Source organism: Haemaphysalis longicornis, unplaced genomic scaffold (genome assembly GCF_048455015.1).
Source record: "Haemaphysalis longicornis isolate Haplotype H1 unplaced genomic scaffold, Haemaphysalis longicornis Haplotype H1 scaffold_1, whole genome shotgun sequence".
NCBI classification, from domain to species: Eukaryota; Metazoa; Arthropoda; class Arachnida; order Ixodida; family Ixodidae; genus Haemaphysalis; species Haemaphysalis longicornis.
In genome coordinates, this window is record NW_027526203.1 from 165,802,903 (window position 1) to 165,825,218 (window position 22,316).

Genomic DNA, 22,316 nt, shown 5'->3' on the forward strand with positions numbered 1-22,316 from the left:
TAGAAAAAAGTCCATTGTGGTTGCAGCTTTTTTCCCGTTCGGGGCAAGGAACCTTGAGTATTGCCAAGGTGGTGTGCGTTGCACAATCCATTCTGTTTTTATTGTAAGATGTGATTGTTTCCCCCTAGACGGTCAGACTTGCAAGTTACGCATTTTTTTCCGTGCGAAAGTTTGTCATATGTCACAAATTGAGTCACCTATATACGTGCACTTCACATTACTCGAGGACTTGGAGCAGAGGGCCTGGTGTGCACCCCGTATTCATGTGCTGAAGTCAGGTAGGCGGCACGGGCGCGGACCACAGGAGGCGGAGACGGTGCTGGGCGGGGCCGCTCCACACCGAGCGTTCCGCTGTAGCCTGCTCGACAGGATCTCGACAGAAATTGCTGAAACAAATGTGGCGTGGTAATTATGTGGCCAGGTCCTCGTCACAGCCGGCGTGAGGGCCGCCGTCAGGCAAGGTCACTGGAGCAAGACCTCATCTTGACGGGCCAACATGCCAGAGAGGTCCGTACCGCGCGGTAGTACGAGTGCGCGAGTGGTGCGGCGAAGACATTCCTTTGCATTGGCTAGGTGAATAGCCGCTGAGGAAAGCGCAAAAAGGGCGGGATATTCCCCGGCGTGGGTACCGTCATCTGAAGCCTGGATGCCGGGGTGGCGGTTGCGTTGGCGCCTTGCGCTTGCCCTATATAAGACAAAGGCATTCGACGTGAGAGTCCGGTGAAGCTCTTGAACTGCAAGCTGACGAATGAGTGCAGATAGTATATTGCGTCGAAACCGGAGAAAAAACGCGGTTGTGTGTAGCAGCGCATACTGCACTGCCAGGAGCTCTGCTTAGGTAAATGGCCACTTTTTTGCGGGGTGTGAAGAGGGGGGTCGAACACTCCCTGTTTTAAAAAAGAAGGGCCGGCTCGGCTTCCCTCCCCTTGTGATCTGTACGGTTACACAAATCATGGTCCTCAACCAAAAGACACTGTCCGGAGGGGTCCAAGAACACACGGGGGGTGCTGACGGTTATCAGAAGAGCTTAAGCCCTCTCTCGTTAGTTCTCGAATGCCTCGCCGCGCGGCTCCACCCCATCAGAGTAGCAGCTCCGGCCACTGTAGAGTGTACTAGAACTTCTAGTACACTCTAGCCACTGCTCGCGTGTTGCGAGCCAAATTGAGCGCGATAGCACGTCTACTTCGATTTTCAGAACTGGTGCCAGAGGCGCGTGGACAGTTTTACCTTTGAGTGCACGTATGTGGAAGACAGAGAACTGGACTGAGGGGTGCGCAAAGACTCGGCTTAGGCTCTTGCGCTCGGATGTCTTGTTTGCTTGCTTGTATCAGTAGATTCCGCGTTCCCGCTTAGGGTCGTAACATTCTAACATTCTGCATTATGCCCCCCACCCCCCCTCCCCCTCTAAAAAAAACACACGCGTCGTTGCAGTATTGTGCAGAAACCCGTCGCTCTGGGGGAGCCTCTCAGCTCTGCCGGCCCTTTACACCCTTCTGGCGCACAGGGCCGGTGGCCCAGGTTTCATTTCGTTGAGCAGTCGCATGGGTCCAGTTAGGGAGATCGCTCATACAATCTCGCTTTCGTAATTTAAGCATCCTCCAGTGAAAGCTTGTTTACCATTATATGCAATGTTACATTGCATATAATGGTAAACATTATGTAAAAAAGACTGCGTGGCGAAAGGTGTCCAGGTACGCAAAAGCAGGATTTTATTCGAACATAAAATAACATAGCCAAGCGCGTTGGCTAATCTAGTAGGAGCACAAATCAAGGGGCCAGAAAATGAGGTCTCAGCGCATTGCGAGATCTGGAGACGAATTATCGAGTGGTCTGTGCAATATTTCAGGGCCAAAGCATTAAATGTCCCCTTACGCGTCAATCCCCCTTCCGGCGTCACCGTGTGGTGGTTCCGAAAATGGCAGACGGCGCAGAGACTAAGAAAATCTTCTGGGCACTTAAGTATGCCTACGTGCTTCCGAGGTGAAATCCTGGCAATACGTATCAATGACTTCTTAGCTGCTACATCGTACTTGCGTCTGTTTATTAGCTTTCGTTTCCTCCTCTTTTGGCGCGAATTAATCCAACAAGCAGGCCGGCACACGCCACAGCTTCCCTAGAATCGGAGTTCTGTGCGGCTGGCGTGCAGCTGTTCTACTCACGTGCAATCTAGTTCAGGTGTCACGCGGCGCGCACTCTTCTACTACTTTTGCGTTGCCAATCTACAAAATTAAGTCGACAGGTTTTTTTTTTAAATTAAGCGCTTAGATTTACGTGAAGACCACCTCTACAGAGAGGTTATGCGCCCAGGGGGACACATAATTAGGTGGTAATTATTGATGTCGGTAGCTTAATTAACTAAAATTGAATAATTAACTTTTTAGTGGCTGCAGTAATCAGGCATGTTCCTGTTGAAAAGTTGGACGCAATCATGTTTCTAAGCAGTTTCATTTGGCAGAATTCTTCTAGCTCATCCGTACTCCGAGATATAAAACTGCGAAGTTTAATTGCCGTTCGCATGATTACGCATGCTACACAGTCAGGACCGGCGCAAATCTCCTCCCTTTTGTGACGTGCCTGCTGTGTACGGTGTTTATTTTGACAAGGGGGTGGAGCCATAGGCAACAATGGTAGCTGGCACCCTTTCAGTCTTGGCTGACGTTATCGCAATCTACCGTACTCGGAACCGCCATCGAAACTCAGAAAAAAAGGGAGGAGCTTTGCGCCGGTCCTCGCTTCTCGTGTGTGTCAAGTACTCTCCCCTGTGTCCGTGTGTAAACCGCGCTGTCTTCTCCTAATCATGTTAAACCAACACGCCCAGATAGTCACGTTAGTGCATTTCATTTACAGGAAGAATTTCATTCGCAGCAAAACTCTATTTTAATTAATTTTCAGTAAAAAGCTACACGAAAAAGAAGAAAAAAAGTCAAAACAAGCACGGCGAATGAGGAATTAAACAACGATTACCTTTGGCAGACAGGAATGTGTGCTCTGTCAAATCACTCAGTGGGGTTAAGCATCCCGCTTTGGACCACTCCAACAAGTTGTTTTTATAGCCATGATTTGTCTCACTGTGGCAAGGCTAGTTGGGGTTGAGCCCCTTCTACTGCTGCAGCTACCATTGCACTGCTACGTTTACCACTATTACAACTAATAATAGTTGTTATTGTCACCGCTATATAAGGCGGGACTGTGAACTTTGATCGAACAGCCACTCGGCATTCGTATTTGAATGCTCGCAAGGCCCATATATACCAAACAACAATAACAGAAAATAAAAACTAGTTTCACAAGCTGATGGTTGCTGATGTGCGGGGTAAGAGACTGAGACCGGTGTCCACTGATGGCCGCTGAGACCGGGCGGATGTCACTAGTTCTGTAGTATTTATTGAGTTACCACTTCGTTGCAGCTAAGCCCGGGTTAATACCGGTGACTTGGCAACCGGGTTAGCTACCGGGTTGCTGCTTAGGCCGTACAAAACATGGATGGGGGTAAAAAACAACACGAACGAATGGACGCAACTTAAACTAATTGACGCAATAAATGGAAGGACGCAATTCAAAACGGGTGGACGCACCTCATGCCCATGTGTAACTTCGGTGCGTTAAACCACATCATCATCCTCATAATCAAATAATTCCGAGCTTGCTTTACCATTACGCCTCTGACAATCGCTTACAACAAAAATATAGATAGAAAGGAGAAAATTTCTAGGCATTCAGTGTTTGTTGTGACCCTGACATCGCACCCCTTCTTGGCTCAGCGTACTGCTGGAACTTAAAAGGTGACCTCATGAAACCACCGGCCCGTTGTGGTCTCGCTGCGCTCGCGCTCGTGCTGAAAATAGACGGCGAGGCCAAGCGTCGTGCTCCTCTTACCGCCGCGGCTTTTGTGTCGGAGGCGCTGCGCTGCCGGCTGGCGCGCACTGCTGGGCCATTTGTGTTTGCACTGGCTGCTAAGACAGTTTCCCGCAGCTGCCCGGATGCTGCGACCTCGCCTTGCACGCAGAGGGACTCAACAACATACACAAGCAGGATTTTCGTCACAGAGCTACACTCTTCGTTCATTTCGTTTTGAAGTAGCGGCAAAAACGAGCTGCAGACTTTTTTTTTTTTTTCTGCTTCGTGACTTTGCCGTTCGGCTGGTGAAAACAGACGTGAAGAAAGAAAGAGAAAGGGCCCGAAAATGCAAGAAAAGTAATGCCAGGAAAAGGAGAAGAAAGCTAACTATAGTAAGGAAAGAAAGATGAATGACATAGCGGGAAGGCAGGTCTATAGGAACGCGTGCTTTCGGTTTTGCGCAGAAACTGAGTAGTACTTGTTGCGTTACACGTGTCTTACCACGCCATTTGCACCGTCTGCTTTGTTTTAGTTAACATACGAAAAGTGTATGGCCAATTTCGCTGCAGCCGTGTTGCGTACGTGAAACTTTCTCTCTTGGGAGAGAGAGAGAGAGAGAGAGAGAGAGAGAGAGAGAGAGAGAGAGAGAGAGAGAGAGAGAGAGAGAGAGAGAGAGAGAGAGAGAGAGAGAGAGAGAGAGAGAGAGAGAGATTATATTGCTCGCCTGGTCTGGTCAACGCCGCTCACCACCGAGTCGCTCGCTATGAGTTCACGTACTGAACCAGTCCTTAGATCCATTTTATCCCCCATTACGATAACTACTGACGACGTCCTTGAAGCTGTGTCCCAGCTCCGTCCTTTCCAGAACCCTGGCCCTGATGGTATCCACCCTCTTGTACTTAAGACCACAGCTCCCTTCATGGCCCCAGCCCTTTGCCGGATGTTCCAGAGTATACTTTGGTGTTACCCCTCGTTTGTGGAAACTGGCCCATGTAACACCAGTACACAAAGGACATGGCGCTCGCGCTGATCATTTGTCTTCATACCGCCCCATTGCATCCACCTCAGTCTTGTGCCGCACGTTCGAGCGAATTCTCAACTCTAAAATCCGCCTGCACCTTGACAGCAATAGCCTTCTGTCACCCTCACAGCATGGGTTCCGTCGCGGCCGCAGCTGTGAAACCGCCCTTGGTACTCTGGTTCACACCATCAGTGCGCACCTTGACGACCGCACACCCGTCGAGTTGGTCCAGCTCGATCTCTCTCGGGCTTTTGACCGGCTTCCCCATCCTGGGTTGTTAGCGAGTGCTGAGCTCAAAAGGGCTGCGTGGGCCCTTGCTTCGCTGGCTCGGTTCTTTTCTCACTGGCCGTTCCGAGCGAGTTATCTACCGAGGCGCTTCCTCAACAGCTGTTCCTGTTCTTTCCGGCGTCCCACAGGGCAGCATCCTTGGCCCTACCTTGTTCACCATTTTCATCGACAGCATTACAGATAACTTGGCATCCACTCCTATCCTGTTCGCCGACGATATCTCCCTGCTCCAACCCCTCCGCTCTCCTACCGATTACGTCAGTCTTCAGGATGACCTTGACCGTTGTCTGTACTGGACACAGCTGCACCATCTCCCCATCAATTCAGATAAATGCTCAACAGTTACCTTCACTCGTTCAAGTCGCCCGCCCACCGTTTTCTCTCCAACCATCTCATCTAAAGCTTGGGCAGCATGTAATAAGCCGAGCCAACCCGGCAGTTGTGCTTGGAGTCGAGCTTGACTCTTGGCTGAACTTTTCCATGCACACCAATCGCGCTTTGTACAAGTCCCGCCGCCTGCTGGGTTTCGTGACACGCGTGACCAATGGAATGCCAGCTAGTGCATTTCGAAGTTTGTACACAGCGCTCGTTCGACCTACCCTTGGATACTGCGCTGCCGTATGGTTGCCCCAGTCCAAGGCACTTCAAACAAATCTCGCCAGCGTCCAACGTCGCGCGGCGTACACCTTTTATCGCCGTACTACGCCGAAGAGGGAGCAACTCCCCTATGCTGGAATTTACTCCACCAACCTGCTCCGGCATGCCTCCTTGCAACCCCCTTGACTCAAGAGTACGGGCCTCAACAGTACGACTGATGTGCGGAATTATGTCCCCAGGCCACCAAGAATTGCCCTACGGCCGCGCCTGAGCCAACGAACAGGCCGCCTTCAGCCACTCCTTACGCGCACGCGACGCCATGGCTCATCTTGGCTGCCCCTTGCAGCAGCTCTATGGCGCCAGCTCCCATATGACTACACTGGAACATTCCCGCCCGATGACGACGACCTCATGACTCTAATGAGGGCTGCCCAACGGACTGCGTAGTGCAGCACTGGTGTAGTCTGTGGTGAATAGCTATGAACATTGGGACCCAGGCTGGGCCCGCAGGCCTATTGGTATGGGCACACTGCCTTCTGCGGCCCTTGCAGGCTTGGGTCTCCCAGAATATATGTATGCTAATAAAGTATTATTATTATTACAACGAAGCGACACTACTGATAAAAGGTTTCTGAACCCTGTTATTCTTCCACCCAGGGCCTGCCACGACTCACGGGACGACCAAATCCGAAAGGCAGAAGCACGATGAACTACGTCTGTTTAAACCATGCACGTACATTTATTACAGTGACCTGTACATTTTTCCAGCAAGAGCTGTAGGACTACCGCCATTTACGGCTGTTATATGCGCAGACAAAGAAAAGGATTAAGAAAATGAAGAACGCGTCAACAGATCGCGTCTGCGTATGCTCTTGGCGGCCGAAAACACACGAACTTGGGTCCTGCTTATCAGAAACGCGAGATCGTATACGAGTACCCCGGTTTATTAATCAAGCGCGGCTAATGTAATTGTAGAGTCAACATAAGAATTAACGTATATGAATGCCTATCATATAATATATAAGCTAGCTAACATAATAGTAAGATCCTGTGATGGATAGTTACCGCAACATTGAAGCCGGAATATAGCTAGCTAAATTAATGGTAGCAAGCGTGGGGATTAGCAGTAATGGCTCCTCTTACATTCCGGGAGGGGTACGCGTACGCATCGCAAATCCCCGCACTTGGTGCCGGCAGCGCACGCAAGTAACACTGCAACGTCAAACGAGGGGCCGTCCAGCCGTCGCCGCAACGTTTCCGGCACGCGCGGAAGCGAGATTTCACGAAAATTAACGCTGCAGCGCTTCGTGCCTGGGCTGCATGCCCGCCGCACCCGAGGAAGCACTCGGTGGTATGATAATCACGCCACTAGGAAACCCCAACTGGACGGGAACGGCGCACACCGCCCGCATACTTCCGCTGCGGGCGTCTGGTCAAAACTGTGCCTCTTACTGCGCACGTTAGCTGCACAGCTCCGGTAGGACCGCGGCAAACCTTGGGATGATTCATGTGCCTGCTGCGGTGCCTACAGTTTACCTTTCGCCCACGAAGGACTGCGCGAAAGACTACCACGAAGACAAGAGGGTGACAGACGAGTGCAACTTCCAACTTCATTTTTGCTTGAAGTGACAACGAACATGTATACCTCCCACCGGTATCACCCGCAAGCTAATTAACAGCCGCACCACCCATTCGACGTAACAATATATGTCAAACACAACAAGCAAAAAGTCGATAAAACGGGGTACCCGCCGCGGTGGCTCAGTGGCTAAGGCGTTGCGCTGCTGAGCACAAGGTCGCGGGTTCGTTTCCCGGCCGCGGCGGCCGCTTTTCTGATGGAGGCGAAAAGCAAAAACGCCCGTGTGTACGAGATTTCGGCGCACGTTAAAGATCCCCAGGTGGTCAAAATTAATCCGGAGCCCTCCACTACGGCGCGCCTCATCGCCTGCGTTGCGTCGGCGCGTTAAACCCTACAATCAATCAATCAATCAAAACGGGGTAACCAAACAGTAGGTACGAGAATCAACGTAGAATCAACGTAAAGACTACACAAGACGTCTAAAATCAACACGTGTCGTTCCACGACCAATGAAGTATACACCTACGTGTGTTGCCAACTCACGCAAAAATAAAGTTGGTAGTTGCACTCGTGTTGTCCACCTCTTGTCTTCATCCTCGTCTTTCGCGCAGTCTTCTTCCTTCATGTGCCATGAATCAACTAGTCAGAAACCAGGTCCTTTAACTTGCTTTCGAAGTTTTCGCCAGCATGGGATATCGACAACAACCTTGTCGTAATACTACTCGCCCACCACTGCGTGGCGGAGGGGGGGGGGGGGGCAGTCCGCGAAACCTAAGCGAAACTCATCGAAACGCGTTCGCGGACCCTGCAACAGTGGGCGGTATTAGAGCCCTCATGGTGTACGCTTACTTTCACTGGCAATCGGATGCCCGTTGCGAAAACCGGTACGTAGCAGCGGCTCTATAATTGAACGTGCTGTCACTAAACCGAGATTAGTTTGTTTAGTTTGGGCTAGCTGCTTTGTAAGAAATTCAATGTGTTTATAAATCTGGTGTTTGCGCGCTTATGATGTTCTCGAGATGGCGCGAGACATTCCTAACTACGAGTATTCAACCCGTACATAATGCAACAGAATGGACAACTCAGCGAGTTTGTGTTGGTTCACGGCTGCTAAGTGCTAACACAGCGCACAGACGAGGGGCGAACAACGAAGCAGCAGGACAGCGCTTGCAGTGTTGATTCTTTCTTCATTCCTCGTCTGTGCGCTCTGTTAGCAGCCATGAACCCTACATAATGCACCGACATGCGTACCGCCCGCGTCGGATGGCGGCCTGTTTTTGTCACGGGATGAATGAATCAATGAATGAATGAATTAAAACATTCGCTTGATGCCGGTGGTAGTCCCCTCTGTTCAGGGGGCTGCTCTGTACTTAGTGACCTATGCTGGGTGCGAGTCCGTGGGGCCTGTCGGTCGTCCTCGCAATGGGGGGAAGGGGGGGGGGGGCTATTGAATGTAAGCGATGCCTCTTGTTTGGCCGTCCTATGATGACAGTGCTGTGATGAGTTCTTCTCCTCACTGCATTCGCTGAAGGGGGGATGTTGCTCCGTCACTCCCTGGCATTTGCATCACCGAGGAAGCGATAAAAAGTCATCCCTGCTGATGTTAGGAAGGCACATATGTTTGCTGCTTCTTCGGTAGGACCTGTTTTACGCCGGTTTGCGCTGTCACAGCTGGCGGCGTGGACGCTATAGGTTAGGCGGCAGGGTGGCGGATGACCGAAGCGGGCTCGCCATGTCGCCGTGCCCCGAAGCCAAGGTGGACCGAAACAAGCGCGCAATCGCGAAGGCCATCGTCGAGCCTCCGGTTTAAATGGACCAAGTCCACGAGCTTACTTTTTTAATTTTTTAAATTTTAGTACCCTAAGGGCCCGTGATGGGCATTATATGGGGGGTGGAGGGGGGGGGGGGGGGCTAAAAACAAAGAACACAACACCATATTACAGTTGAACGAGGATTGACACTCAGAGTACATCGATCATCCATTTCTCTTCTTTGTGTCCTTTTTTGTTTAACAAAGCATGTATAAACGGGAATAAGTTAGCGCCGCAACTGTGGTTCGTTTAAAGTGCCAACAAACGCAAAAGCAGCGCGTCACATCAAAATTGTCCGTAGGCAGATTGCAAAGTATACATACAAATTAAAATAAACCATTTCAAAACTTTGTGCACATTACAAGACTACGCTGTACAACTGAAACTGCAAACAAAAATGCGCATTTAACAACCCTTTTTTTTCAGCAGAGTATTTCCTAAGGCTTAGGGGTCAATATTTTGGGTGATAAATGAATGCAACGTGGTCTGAAAAAAAAAACATGACTCTGTTAGTTGGGCAATACTTGCCGGCAGTCAGTTCCATTCCTGTATCGACAAATTAAAGGGGGAGTTCTGATATTTTTTGGTGCTAGCAAAAATCGGTCGTACTTTGTGCGCATGATCAGTTTGGGAGTAAATGTGATGAGCCGGCAGAATATTGGATTACTCACAGTAGTAAAAAGAATACAAAAACGACAAGCCCGAAAATATTCTTCAGGTATCCAGGTTAGGCATATAGATCAAGAGGACGTTTCAAAGCAGATACGGTTGTATCAGAACAGCAGGAATTCAAGAAGAATCTTTCAGCTTTGTTCTGCACGGCTTCGAGCGAGTTAATAAAGAATGCCTGGTGTGGGTGTCAAATAACAGATGCAAATTATAATGTTCGTATTATTGTGAAAATGTACGCATGCAGTTTGGTATTTCTGTTCGCTTTAAAAAGGCGGCGTTTAAGAAATCCTAGATTTTTGAGGGCCTCGTTAGTGATGTATTCAATGGGAGTGCTCCAGCTCAGATCGGAAATAAAAAAAAGATACCCTGATATTTAATTGAGGTAACTGTTTCAATTCGATCATTTCCAACAAAATACTGATAGGAAGGAGTATCTAAGAGGGTAGAAAAAGTCATGTATTCGCTTTTTGATACGCTAATCTCCATTTGCCATTTATTGTACCATTCTATTAATTTGGACAAGTTATCCTGTAGACTGATGACGTCATCAGTGTTAGTTATCTGCCTATGAAGAACGCAGTCATCCGCAAAGACGAGTTGATGCCAGATGATATATCATTAATATAGATTAGAAACAAAAGGGGATCCAAAAGTGAGCCCTGCGGGACTCTATACTTAACACGGTAGCTGCTATGAACTGATTAATATGGAAAAATTTAGAGCGGTTTGTCCAAAATTCTTTTATCCGGCCGGTAGTTTTTTTCGTTGAGTTGTAAGTGCTGAACTTTAAGCATTAGTCGATTGTGGGGCACGTGATCAAAGCTTTAGAAAAATCTATGAATATTGCGTCTGTGTAAAGGGACATGTGGATAGATTTATGAAGGTCAGTTACCGATTCGAATAGTTTGGTTTGGCATGATTGCTTATATCTGGATCCATGCTAATTTTCTAGCAGTAAATTATTGCATTTAAATACGCCATAACTTCGGAGAATACTGTTCCAGTATCTTGCAGTGAACTGAAGTTAAGGAAAAGGGTCGACAATTGTTTAGATTGGCATTATCCCCTCCCGCACGTTGTTTCAATCATCACGTATACTGATTGTGTCTAATGACTGTTGAAAAATTAGTGGTAATAGAGTGACCAACGTGTGAGCAGTCGTTTTGAAGAGGTTTGTACTAATGCCATCTGACCCCGGACTAGAGCTGAGGGGAAGGGGGGTCAATTGCGTTTTCTACACCATTTCTGGATATGGTTATCGGGTGATTAGTATTTGCGATAACAAGAGACTGAAGAGGTACGAGAGCATCGGAAGAAAGTTTGGCTGTAAGCACTCCTCTAAAGTGCGTGTTAAAAAGCTCTTGACAAGCTGCTAGAGAAAGAGTGCCTCAACTTTCGTCAGGAAGGTTAAGTACTGACTGATTTCCTTCGGATTAACCGCACGCCAACATTTTTTAGGATTACAGTTTAGCGTATTAGGGAGAATTTCGTTGAAATGGTGGGGTTTTTAGCTGTTTTCGTTTTTTGATTCAAAGTTGCAGAGAGCGATTTATACTTCTCACAATCAATGGCAGAATTCATTCTAGCAGCCTTCCGATATGCTCTTTAAAGACACGTTAGGACTTGACTTCAGACCGCTATCACTGAAGCCTACCGGCACTGACGAGACTATAGACTGACGCGGTTGAATATCACGCCATCCTAAAGCATAAACCTTTCTCTTGCTTATGATGTGCCTCGGGAACTAAGAAAGGGCCGCAATTTTATTTACAGGCATGTGAATGGCAGCAAGGGCAGCAGCCACGATCACGGTGCTGCGACCGAAATGCCCTATAGTGTGCAAACGTTCAGAAGGCCACAGGTGCATCCCTTCACTGCAGCGCGCCGATTTTCCAGCCGCTGCTAGTGTACGGAAAAAAATCGTGTAGTGCATGGTCGTGCCCCCATAACGTCCCATTGACCTCTTCTTACAATAGTATTCTGGGAAACCCCTCGGGGAAATGCTCTCATATGAGTCATGTCTTTCAGCTTACAATTGTTCGATCGAGATCGAGGAACAGTCAAAGCTTTTTTTTTCTGTCAAAAGACAGAGCAAAAGACAGCGTAGAGATGGGACCGCAGAAACAAAGACCGCGAAGACAACAACCGACTAAATAAGCCGCGCAGTTTATTGTCTTGAGCACAACGCTCTTACACTAAAGCAAATAACTTTTCGCTGTGGCACCCTTGCGCTGTTTTGACCTTCCGACTAAATGCGTTAGCTTACCTGTTTCAAGTTAATCACTTCCTATTACGCACTACACTCGTCTCATGTTAATTTATTGCGGGTTTCGTTGTTTCGTCAATAGTGAACATAGGGTAGGGTTTTCTAGTTCACTAGTAATTTTTCACTATACCTCCACCACAAGGGTGATAATGATAAAGAGGTCCTGATGATGTGTGTGTGTGTGTGTGTGTGTGTGTGAGAGAGAGAGAGAGAGAGAGAGAGAGAGAGAGAGAGAGAGAGAGAGAGAGAGAGAGAGAGAGAGAGAGAAAAAAACTTTAACAACAGCGAAGAAGTGAGCCTAGCATCGCGCCTTAGCTTGCTATGCCCCGTATGGAAGTGACAAAAAGTGAAAATGGGCGAAAACACGCAACACGCAATCACACGTAAACGCACACAAATAATAACAGAAGAAGCTAAACTTAAGCACAACACATGTAAGGGAGTATGGTTAGAGTTAACGTTTTTGGTTACACACAACACAAGCACGGAGTATGATCAGGAATGACGGCATCGTTCAATCTAGGCAGAGGTAGCAGGGTGCACGTACAGCGTCGTCATAGACCGTCTTGTATTTCGCGAAGCCACTATAAGCAGCACGGCGCATTAAAGAAATGGTCATAACACCGCCGTTAGGCTGAACCCTCACGACTGATGACAATGTTTTCGTCGGCAAGCATACAGTCCGCCGCAGAGTGTGTTTAACACGCAGAACGGGCAGAAGCGGGGCTCCTTAGGACAACGGCTGGCTACATGCCCATAATACCTGCATCTTTCGCACGCAGCGATGTACAGGTTTTGCTTGATAGCGCAGGGCTTCCATCCGATCAATAATCGCGCCCGGTCCTTGAGAATATTGTACACAAAGGGCGAAACTTCTGTAATGTAGACGTGTTTTCCCACCTTAAAGGGACTCTGCAACACTCCCGATAACCGCTTTCCCTCTTTGCTTCGCGTCTCGAAGCACTGCGAAAGCTATAGTTATCGCCAGCACGGAGTGGCCATGCGTGATTTCCTCGTCGCACCAGATACCCCTTCATTTCTGCTTTGCTTTTGTGGATTTCTTTTTAAATTGGCCAACGACTGTGCTCATTTGCTGCAACTGGAGGAAAGCCGGCCAGTAGCCACTACACCGTTGTAATGACGTAATTCTAGCGGCTGAAGAGCGGCAAGACCGGAAAAGAGAGAAAATCTTTTGGTCAAGCTTCAAAGTTACCTGATGGACATTAGAGCAGCAATTTTTGGCCGAAGTACTTTGCCACCCCCTAATCTAAGTACTGGATGTGTTGGTTGACTACGTTCTGCAAGCATTTAGGATTTCGAAAAAGTTGAAAAAAGTGTTGCAGGCTCCCTTAAAGAACAGCCGTGACCCCTACGCCACCCCTTGCTTCCGCGGGGTGTGTTTCTGAAGTAAGAGTAAACATTGGTCGTTAGCCGACTACTGGTTTGAAATTGCGAATAGGCCCGGTGTTGCGTGCGCTGGCCGTTTGTGTACAAAATCTGCAAGTTTAGGAAGCAGGACGCGTTTACACATTTTTCGTATGTGTGACGCTTCCCGGTGACATTAAAGGCGAATCTAAAACCTCGACCGTAAACGGCGCGCAAATCGTCGACACGCCTGCACCTAGCGAGAGGGCGCCAAGGAAACGAGGGGAAAATACGGATTTCCTACTCCGTGGAAGAGTGGGCAACCGACAGAAGCACTTGGCTTCAGGGCCACGCGCGAGCCAGAAAAGTCATCGATTGGCACACTTTATGCAAGCAGCGACGCATCGATTCAGGGAGCGCGTGCGCTAACCTACAACTTTCCCAGCGCGGTCGCCCGAACAAAGCTTAACGACGCCTTTGCGGAGGCGGCCGGCTGTGGCCGGAAAGCTGAATAGCTGGCGGCTGGCATTCGGCCAGGCCGCGTCCGGTCGGAGCTCTCAGGCTTTGTTTGTATACAGGGCTTCGGTATATATACGCGTAATAAGGCTATGGTGTAGGGTTCCCCACACTCGGGCTTAAAAAGGAAGACGCCGACGACATGAAAATTTCATTGCACGTCGCCCGCCTAATTTTGGGTCTGTGAACAGCCTGACTCGATATAAGGCCCTGCGGTATACCGCATGTTGCAAGAGAGCGGATGGGCAGGAAATTAGAGAGCCTAGCCCCAACAGAACAAACAAGCATAACAAGTCGAGCAAGAGGACGCATAGCAAGTTGCATGTCGCGCTATACTGCCCAACTCTGGTGCTTGACGGCCGACAACTGCACGGTACGTAAGTTAACGCGTAAGAGACCTCGCAGCGGGGCTGATATGACGCTTTCTCTTTTTCCTTCGCCCCTGCGTGCACAGTACTGAAATTTTGTCAGACTAAGGAGCAATTACGTGGACTGGTTGGTGAATTTATTAAACGTGAAGAAACTACGCTAAAAACCGGAGTCTATTGGGTCTACGTCCTGTTTTAGCGCTGTTTCCTCGCAGATACCGAAGCAGATACCTCTTTTAGCTTATGCTTCGCTTCTGTTGCAATTTTCCTTAAATCGACTATCGAAAGCTTTTACCGCAACAACTGTAAGGAAGTCGGCCAATAGAGGTGACATTACCTCTGTGACGTCACGTCAACACAGACAAGTGCCCGGAGTTTTAAGAACGCAGAGAAGAAAGAAACACCTTTTGTGCGAGTTATTAAGTTTCTCTATGGGCGGAAGCCAGTAAAATTTGGCTAGGTGGTTTGGCAACTGGTCTAAGGACTGGACGCGCTCATCGACTATGTTCTAAAATAGTTTCAGGCACTTTCAAATATAAAAAAAAAGTGCTGTCAAGGTACTTTAATCAAAGCTAATGGCGCTGAGAAGACAAGAGCAATGTAGCTTAGCCCGCCTTCTTCTTGAATTTTCCATGCATCCCAAAGAAGTTGTTTTCATTTTCCACTGAAAGGAAGGATCGCTTCCCGGACCACAGCTCAGGCTGTGAGCCGGAAAGACCACATAAATGAACAAAAACTAATAGCTTTTTGCATAAAAGAAATAGGAGGAGCGCAAATTAACTGAACGGCTCCAAGTTGATTTGCAGGGAACCGCTTATTTGCAGTCATTGTTTTTCAACGAGTTTGAAATTTGTACATTACAAAGGCGGCTAAATACTACCAAGAAAGCGAAACTTCATCATTTAAGAAATTATACTTAATTAGAATTTGCTAGGTGAGACACCATGAAAAGTTCGAATATGCATCATGCCTTTGCCATAAATGTACTAAACTGCAGGTTCACATTTGCATATGGTTCAACTTGATGGTTTATTGTTTCCACCTAAGGAACTCAACGCTTAAAAGTTTGCTTTCAGATATGCGGTGTTTCTGAGACAGGCCTGTACGTTTTAGTACTCGATGAATGTCCCGAGCCTGTATCGGCTATTCCTAGCCACCACCCCAAATATATCACATTCGACTCGCCAAAAAAGGAAACAGCCTGGCATACACTACTCCGGAATTACCCAAGCCGAAGTGTAAACAAAAATGGGGCAGTAGGGGCGGGATGCAGGGTGGAATGCAGGGGCAAAATCTCTACGATGAGACTCGGGTGGAAAACCCGTATTTTACACACCCCACCAGAGCAGAACGCGCTTGTTGGCTTGGAGAAACGTTCGGGGGAATGCACCTACCTTGCCGGCGAGAAGGGCGAAGAGCTTGTTCGCGACAGAAAGTGCGGCAACTGATCCCGCTGTCCCGCTGCTCGACGTCAAGTAGCTGCGAGCGCAAAAAAAAAAAAGCAAAGCTGCGCGCCGCGATGGATGCCCGAGCCCCGCAGCCAGCGGCGCGTCAGCCCCGGCTAGAGGGGAGCTTGGGGACCACGCTTCGCTGCGGAATTGGAGCAGCGAACGTCAGAGGGCGCCGGCCAAGTGGCGCGGTTTGAGCGCGCCACTGCTGTCGTGGCTCGCCGCCAAATGTCCGCCGGTCGATTCGACGCAGTGCAATCGAGCCTGATTCGCATTGAGGCGCTATACTCGGATCTCGCTCACGTCTGTCCGGGCAGAAAAGGATGTGTCCTGGCGCCACCTGTTTCCTGTCCACTCCTTAAAACCGACGCAAGTCCCAGTAGCCAGCCGAACACATCTATCCATTGTCGACATCAGCCGCTTCGGAATTCTACGCCCACAAGCTGGCATTGGTCCTATAAGATAGTAACTTTATAGGGAGGCAGCCAAGCTGAAGTTAATGGCTCAATCACTCAGTTACACTGCCCAACTTGTCCCTCGGCAAAATAGATAGCTAAGAAAGAGCTCTCTATACCCTCTTGCCGAAGCGACAGCTACACCCTCACCACGAAAAATAAGCTATTGATGTTGCGCAGCGAAGAGCGAAAAATTATTAAAATTTTCCACAATTTTGCTGCTGCACCGATTCAGCGAGAACGCAGGGGGTAAACAAGGCACCGCGTTCCGGCCGCCGGAATGATTTTGGCCGGAACGGAACGACCTCGCCGGAGGTACCGTTTATGGGCCTTAAGTGCACCGTCTGTCTCTCCCCTCTCAGCGTGGGCTCGTAGCTCAATCGGTAAGACAACGGGCTCTCGCTTCGTTTCTCTATTCGTTCCAGGTTCGGTTGCTGGCGGTGCCAGTAACTTCTTTTATTTGTTCGCTGGAGTTTTCTGTTCACACCAAAGGTCGCGAGAACCCTTGGGGGGTAGGCGTAAAAAGCTTTGCTTTGAAACAGCGGACAAGTCTTGTGTTTGGGAAAGTAGTTTTATTTTAGTCGTGAAAACTAGAGTTGTTATTTTAACAGATTTACGTAAAGTGAAGGCGGATTCGACAGCAAAGGAAAGCTTAAAGGGGCACTGACACAAAAATTTGCATCTTGTTTTTTTTGTTGCGATAAGTAGCTAGTGACCTACTTATAACCTGTAGAAACCTCATTTGCTTCAGCGTGCGACGGTTGTTTAATTAGAGGCATTTTCAATGCGGCCAGTCAAAGTTTCGGTTTCAGCGAGTGCCGCGAAACGATGGATTTTGTGGATTTTGTGTGAACAAAGCTGACCACGTGACCATCGGAGGGATATCACAGAGCAGAGCCGCCGTAGCACTGTCGAATCCGCATCGACGGCAGTTTCTGCGAATGCCCCCACGTACTGATCTCGTGAGGCGCTTAATTAAAAAGCGACCGTGGATGTGACGCAGGCGCTGCGAGTGCAAATGCTACCGCGGCTAAAGAACGACGCGCGACGCGCGCTGGGAGCAGCCGTCCGGTCTGCCTACAGGTCCGCCTACAGATGTGTTCGGCTTAGCACTGCGGCGGATATTCGAGTGCCGCTCTCGTAAGCGGTGCAGATGACAATTTTTAATGCAACCCGCCATCGCATCATTAACTCCTTTCTCATGCAAGCCACCATGGTCGGGACTTGGGGACAATTTCGTGCAGCGGTAACAAGCTATCACTCGAGCTACCTGCGCCGGCCTGGGCCACTTCGCGGCCGTGGCCGCCGCCTGCACAGCGACCGTGCGGCTAGCTCAGTGGGCTTTTCGTGCCTCCGCCGCGTTTTCCCGTCCAATGGTAATAAACAGTAATAGAAACAGAGTGCCTGGAATCGCTGTAGAACTTTGGTCGCGGCCAGCTGCCCGATGAGCTGACGAAATCACGGCGCCTCCGCCGCCAACGATCGGGTCGTTCGCTCTCGAGAGCAGAAGCTCCGCCCTCCGGCCCTCCGATTAGAGCGGCGAGCCGGGGCGAGCCGGCGAAAAACGTTGGCAGTGCGGAAGCGGCAAACACAAACTCGTGACGTGTTTGGACGTTGTTTATTTACACAATATCCTCGGGATGTCGATTGCGCGTGGTCCTCTGCTGGCTGCTCGGTTGCGTTTCGCACACTTTAAAATTGATTTTAAATATGTTCTAGGCTGTATTCGCCGCTGATATTTTGCAGATGATGTAAACGTGTTCCTACCAATCTATCTCCGAAGCTATCTCGCCTTCAAAATTTTGTGTCAGTGACGAGCCAGACCCATCTCAATAATTGGCGGCTTGAAGTTGTACCTCCTTTCTGTTGATAATTGTGGGCGAAAAAGCAACGCTCACCGTCCACTCAAGCTTGGGGAGCGTGCTTGTACTTCGGGACGCTGCATGACCTGAATCCATCTGGAAAATTAGTATTTCAGCACAGGGAATCCAGGAGTTTTATGTTAGACAGACTGGAAGAATGTCAGATGGGAATGGCTCTATCCGTAACCGGTCCTTCGGGGATGGTGGCGGATCTGCCCTGTACCTTCGAAATGAACTTAGCTTTTTTTCGTCCCAGTGGCACCGAATTCTCAGCTGCGGAAATGCTTTCTGAAAAAAGAGTGTAACATAAGTACACGAATGGGCCAGGTCATGTCCAAGTGTAGCGTGGTGTAAATAATTTAGGCTGCGACGCTACTTTCGATTGCAAAAAAGCTGGTAATACCACCGGAGAGTGTTTTGCAGTAGTTTTCCACCCATAGCCGAGTTTATTATGGGGTAATAACGGGCCCTTGTCGAAGAGGCACCATCAGTAATTACTGCTGGAAGACACAACTCCGCCTTGAAGAAAGATCTTATTTGCACGTATTTATTCATTGACAGAACAAAACGACCTCGTCTGCGCTTCACAACACCGATCAATCCCATGGATAGTGCCGGAAAGTGCAATAATTCCGTACAAATTGCTGAGCTATTCCGTTCTGCCAGATGACTAGCGAAGCTGCGGGACTGTATACCGATTATCAATATTAGACAGCACGCAAGATTGTTTGCAACTAGTAGGTTTACATATGCCCTTGACAGTTACCCGGCACGGCAAATGGCGACTCTCACGACTAGAGTATTTCAAAAGTGTCATTCTTCGTCCTACACGTGCTGCATCTTGCCGTCCGGTGCTGTTCCTGTGATCGGCGGATGACTGCGCACGTGTTCGTGGCGTCATCCTAAAACTTTGGCTTAAAACTTTCCTTCAGGAGGCGTCTTTGACCTTGCGTGGTGCGTGGCGGCATCGCGTTCATTTTCTTCTTTGCTTGGTTTGCAGTTATCAATGGATAGGGCATGTGGGCAAAAGTTTGCGCCGTGGGTCCGCGGACACAACGCGTCAGAAGGGCATAGAACAAAACAGCTCGTGTGGACAGGGGAGACGTCGGTGAGGTTGGCTGCCTCAGTGTCGCTGCGTACAGGCTTCTGGCATCTCGGCCGATGTGAGGAGGTCGAGGTGGTGACGGCTTGAGCATGGTTTGCGTTTCTCCGCGTGTTCACGGCTCGCGGATTTTTCTCGCAAATGACGTGCGACAAATACAGAGTTGCGGGCTTCTAAAGCGAGAACACACCTTGCATAACATCGACTCGAAAAAAAATATATATAGCTTAGCAACGCACTGCGCTGTAGCTTGAATCAAAGAAAGGTATACGACACAAAAAAAGGCATTTCTGGGCGCTAAAAAGCCCATATAGGCCGATATAGTCAAAAATAGGCACTTATAGGCACAATAAATTATTGCTTAAAATGCTCCCATTTTTTCAGTTCCTGCTTAATGTTAAATAGGCTTTTTACGGACTCAAAGGGGAAATAAGCATTTTGCATAAAGTTCAGGTGTCTATAATCATCACATATGATTAAAATACGTTGACGTCACGACAATATTGTGCAGTGTGTGGCCTCCATGCTATTACATGCACCGTACTGCGTTTGGGTGGTGCAAAAAAATTGGTGAAGCTTGCACTAGGTCGCGCAAGGCTTGAAATTTAGGTTTTCTTTTTATGTAAGCACTGAAGGACACACCTCCGCGCACTGCATTAGGTTTGAAATTGTTTATTTACCTGCTCCGTCGTCGCTTTTCACTGTGGTAGTAGTAGTGAAAGTCATATCTATCTATATCGTCGTCTTCCTCGTGCATGACTGGCGGGCCAGGATCGTTTTGTCCGCAGGTTGCGCTTTACTGCAGGTCAAATAAACATTTTTCCAATTCAATCCAATCCAATCACATTTCTCCCAAAGTGGAACGTGTCAGCACGCGCTAGAACCGGCGGCAACCGGCTTCGCGAACTGGGCGTCGGTAGCGCGAGCTGTCTTGTGCTCCCCCCTTGTGCCGCGGACGCATGCCATCTGTTTTCTTGGTATTTTTTTTTTTGCGAGCGCCACGCGCAAGCCTGGGCAATGCCGGGCGCTCTTCGTAAGGCGCGTGCTCACGTGCGCTGTAACCGGCGGTGCCGCACGCCGCACACGTTACTGCCAGCAACAACAGCTTCCCTGTTAAAAATTCATAACTCCTTGCTATTCGGTATTGAATTGAATTGAATTTATTCCAGCATAGAGGGAAAATACATGGAGAAAACATTCTAGGAGGAGGTCCCAAAGTCAGCGACTGTCGGGGGGACCTCCTATCTCTAATAGATGGTCTAAGGCACGATAAAGGGTTCAGTGGCTTAGACTATAGTACAAAACTAGTGAAAACAACATAAGTATAAAAACAAGCAAACTGATACATCATAAGTATTGAGAGAGAGAGAGATACTCTTTATTACAGAGAAAACAGAGAGGTTTGCCAGCATGAATTCGCCGACATGCTACTCTGCGGGGAAGGCGGGAGGAGGAAACAAGGGAAGTAGGTGGAAGAAGAAGAGTAGGAGACAAAAGATAAGAATAAAAAAAGAATAAAAATTAAAAATGAATAGAGTCCTGTTTAAGGGCGCTGAGTAAAAACTTGACTGTACACGCTAGGGAGATGGCTACAGTGTTGTAGCGATGCCAATGTCCTCGAGGTACTCAAATAATGCAGACAGGGCGTTGCGCTGGGAGGATGGTGAGTGGAATGGTCCAAGCATCAAGCTTAGTATTATTAGTCCAGGTTGGAGACATTCAATTCTTTGCTGTAAACGGGCCCTTGATTCAGCATAAGCAGAGCACTCTAGTAGTATATGTTCGACGGTTTCGGGTGAACCACAGTTGTCACAGTATGGGTTGGAAGTCTGGCCTATACGATGAAGGAACGAATTTGTAAACGCTGCATTAAGGCGCAGTCGATGGTACAGTGTCTCCAGTCGGCGAGGTAGTCGTTCTGGCAGCCTCATTCTCATGTACGGGTCTATGCAATATAGAAAGGCCTGATAAAACTCCGGAAGGGACCATAAGCGGTTTCTTTCAGCCAAAACTACTGCCTTAGTCATGGCTGAGGCATTATTTTTCGTGAAAAAAATCCTTCTTGGCGTTCTCAATTCTAGGCCCCTGCGGGCAGCCTCATCCGCTTTTTGGTTACCCAATATGCCACAGTGGCCTGGGAGCCACTGTAGTGTCACACGATGTCCAGAAACGAATGCGAGATGGTGGAGATACTTCACTTCTCGCTGGTCACGTTCATGAAGGCTGAAGCAGCTAGCGCGTTGCAGGGTCTGAAGAGCTGCCTTCGAATCGCCAAAAATGGTCCACTGTGTCGACGGCTGGCGAAGAATGTATCGGATCGCTTCTTTTATCCCATGAAGCTCAGCCGACGTGAACGAAGTCGGTCGCTCAAGGCGGTATGATAGGGCTTTCCCAGCTGATGGAATAAAAATTCCTGATGAACTGCACTCAAGTGTTGCCGACCTACCAGTAAAAATGTGATTCGTTGCACTGTAAAATTTGTTAATGTGTGCGAGTGTCATCTGAAATAGGCTGATTTGAGGCATTTGCTTTTTTGAATCAATTCCGGTAAAAATGTTTTTATCCGAAGAGGCGACAGAGTCCAGGGCGGGAATCCCATGGGCATTGTCTGCGGTGCTTGAGTTGAAATTTCAGCTTTCATAACCCTGATTGCTTACCGAAAGCTGGAATTGCTTCGATCTGCGATATGAGCCAACGAATGCGTTCTTGTATGTAACCTGTGCCTCAAATGAATTCGTAGTGTTTCTTGAAGTCGTAACACGTCCAAGGGCAGGAAGCTGGCTTCAGAAATTGTCCCAGAACGCGACGATCCTTTAGGAAGGCCGAGGCGCTTCCTGAGACAGTTATTCCTCGCCGCTTCAAGCTGTCTTTTGCTTGTAAGGGACAGCTGCTCCAGGACAGGGAGGCTGTAGCACAACACGGAGTCAACATACGCCTTGAAGAGAAGCACCATGGAACGACAATGGCTGCCCCAGCGTGTGCCAGCCAGATATCCAATAATTTGGGATGCCGTGGAAATTCGCATACGTAGTCTCTTTACTTCCGGAGCCCAGGAGAGGTTTCTGTCGATTGTAACACCAAGATACCTCTGGGTACGGACGTATTTCAAGGGCAGGCCACCGAGGACTA

At 48.8% G+C, this 22,316-nt stretch overlaps 2 protein-coding genes across 3 annotated transcripts in view; one reads left to right on the forward strand and one right to left on the reverse strand.

Moving 5' to 3' along the window:
• Positions 1–15,909, reverse strand: part of Ak1 (Adenylate kinase 1) — a 44,869-nt gene extending 28,960 nt beyond the window's left edge. Inside the window, exon 1 of one of the 2 annotated variants that reach the window (XM_077671471.1) lies at positions 15,715–15,909. The gene's annotated coding sequence lies outside the window, so the exon portion shown is untranslated. Of the gene's footprint in view, positions 1–3,876; positions 3,992–15,714 lie in introns of those variants that run through there. The other variant, XM_077671466.1, reaches the window with a different exon arrangement.
• A 654-nt stretch (positions 15,910–16,563) lies between these two features.
• The window catches only part of LOC144138973 (uncharacterized), a 61,454-nt gene continuing 55,701 nt past the window's right edge, over positions 16,564–22,316 (forward strand). The window contains exon 1 of the mRNA XM_077671480.1: positions 16,564–16,606. The gene's annotated coding sequence lies outside the window, so the exon portion shown is untranslated. The remainder of the gene's footprint in view (positions 16,607–22,316) is intronic.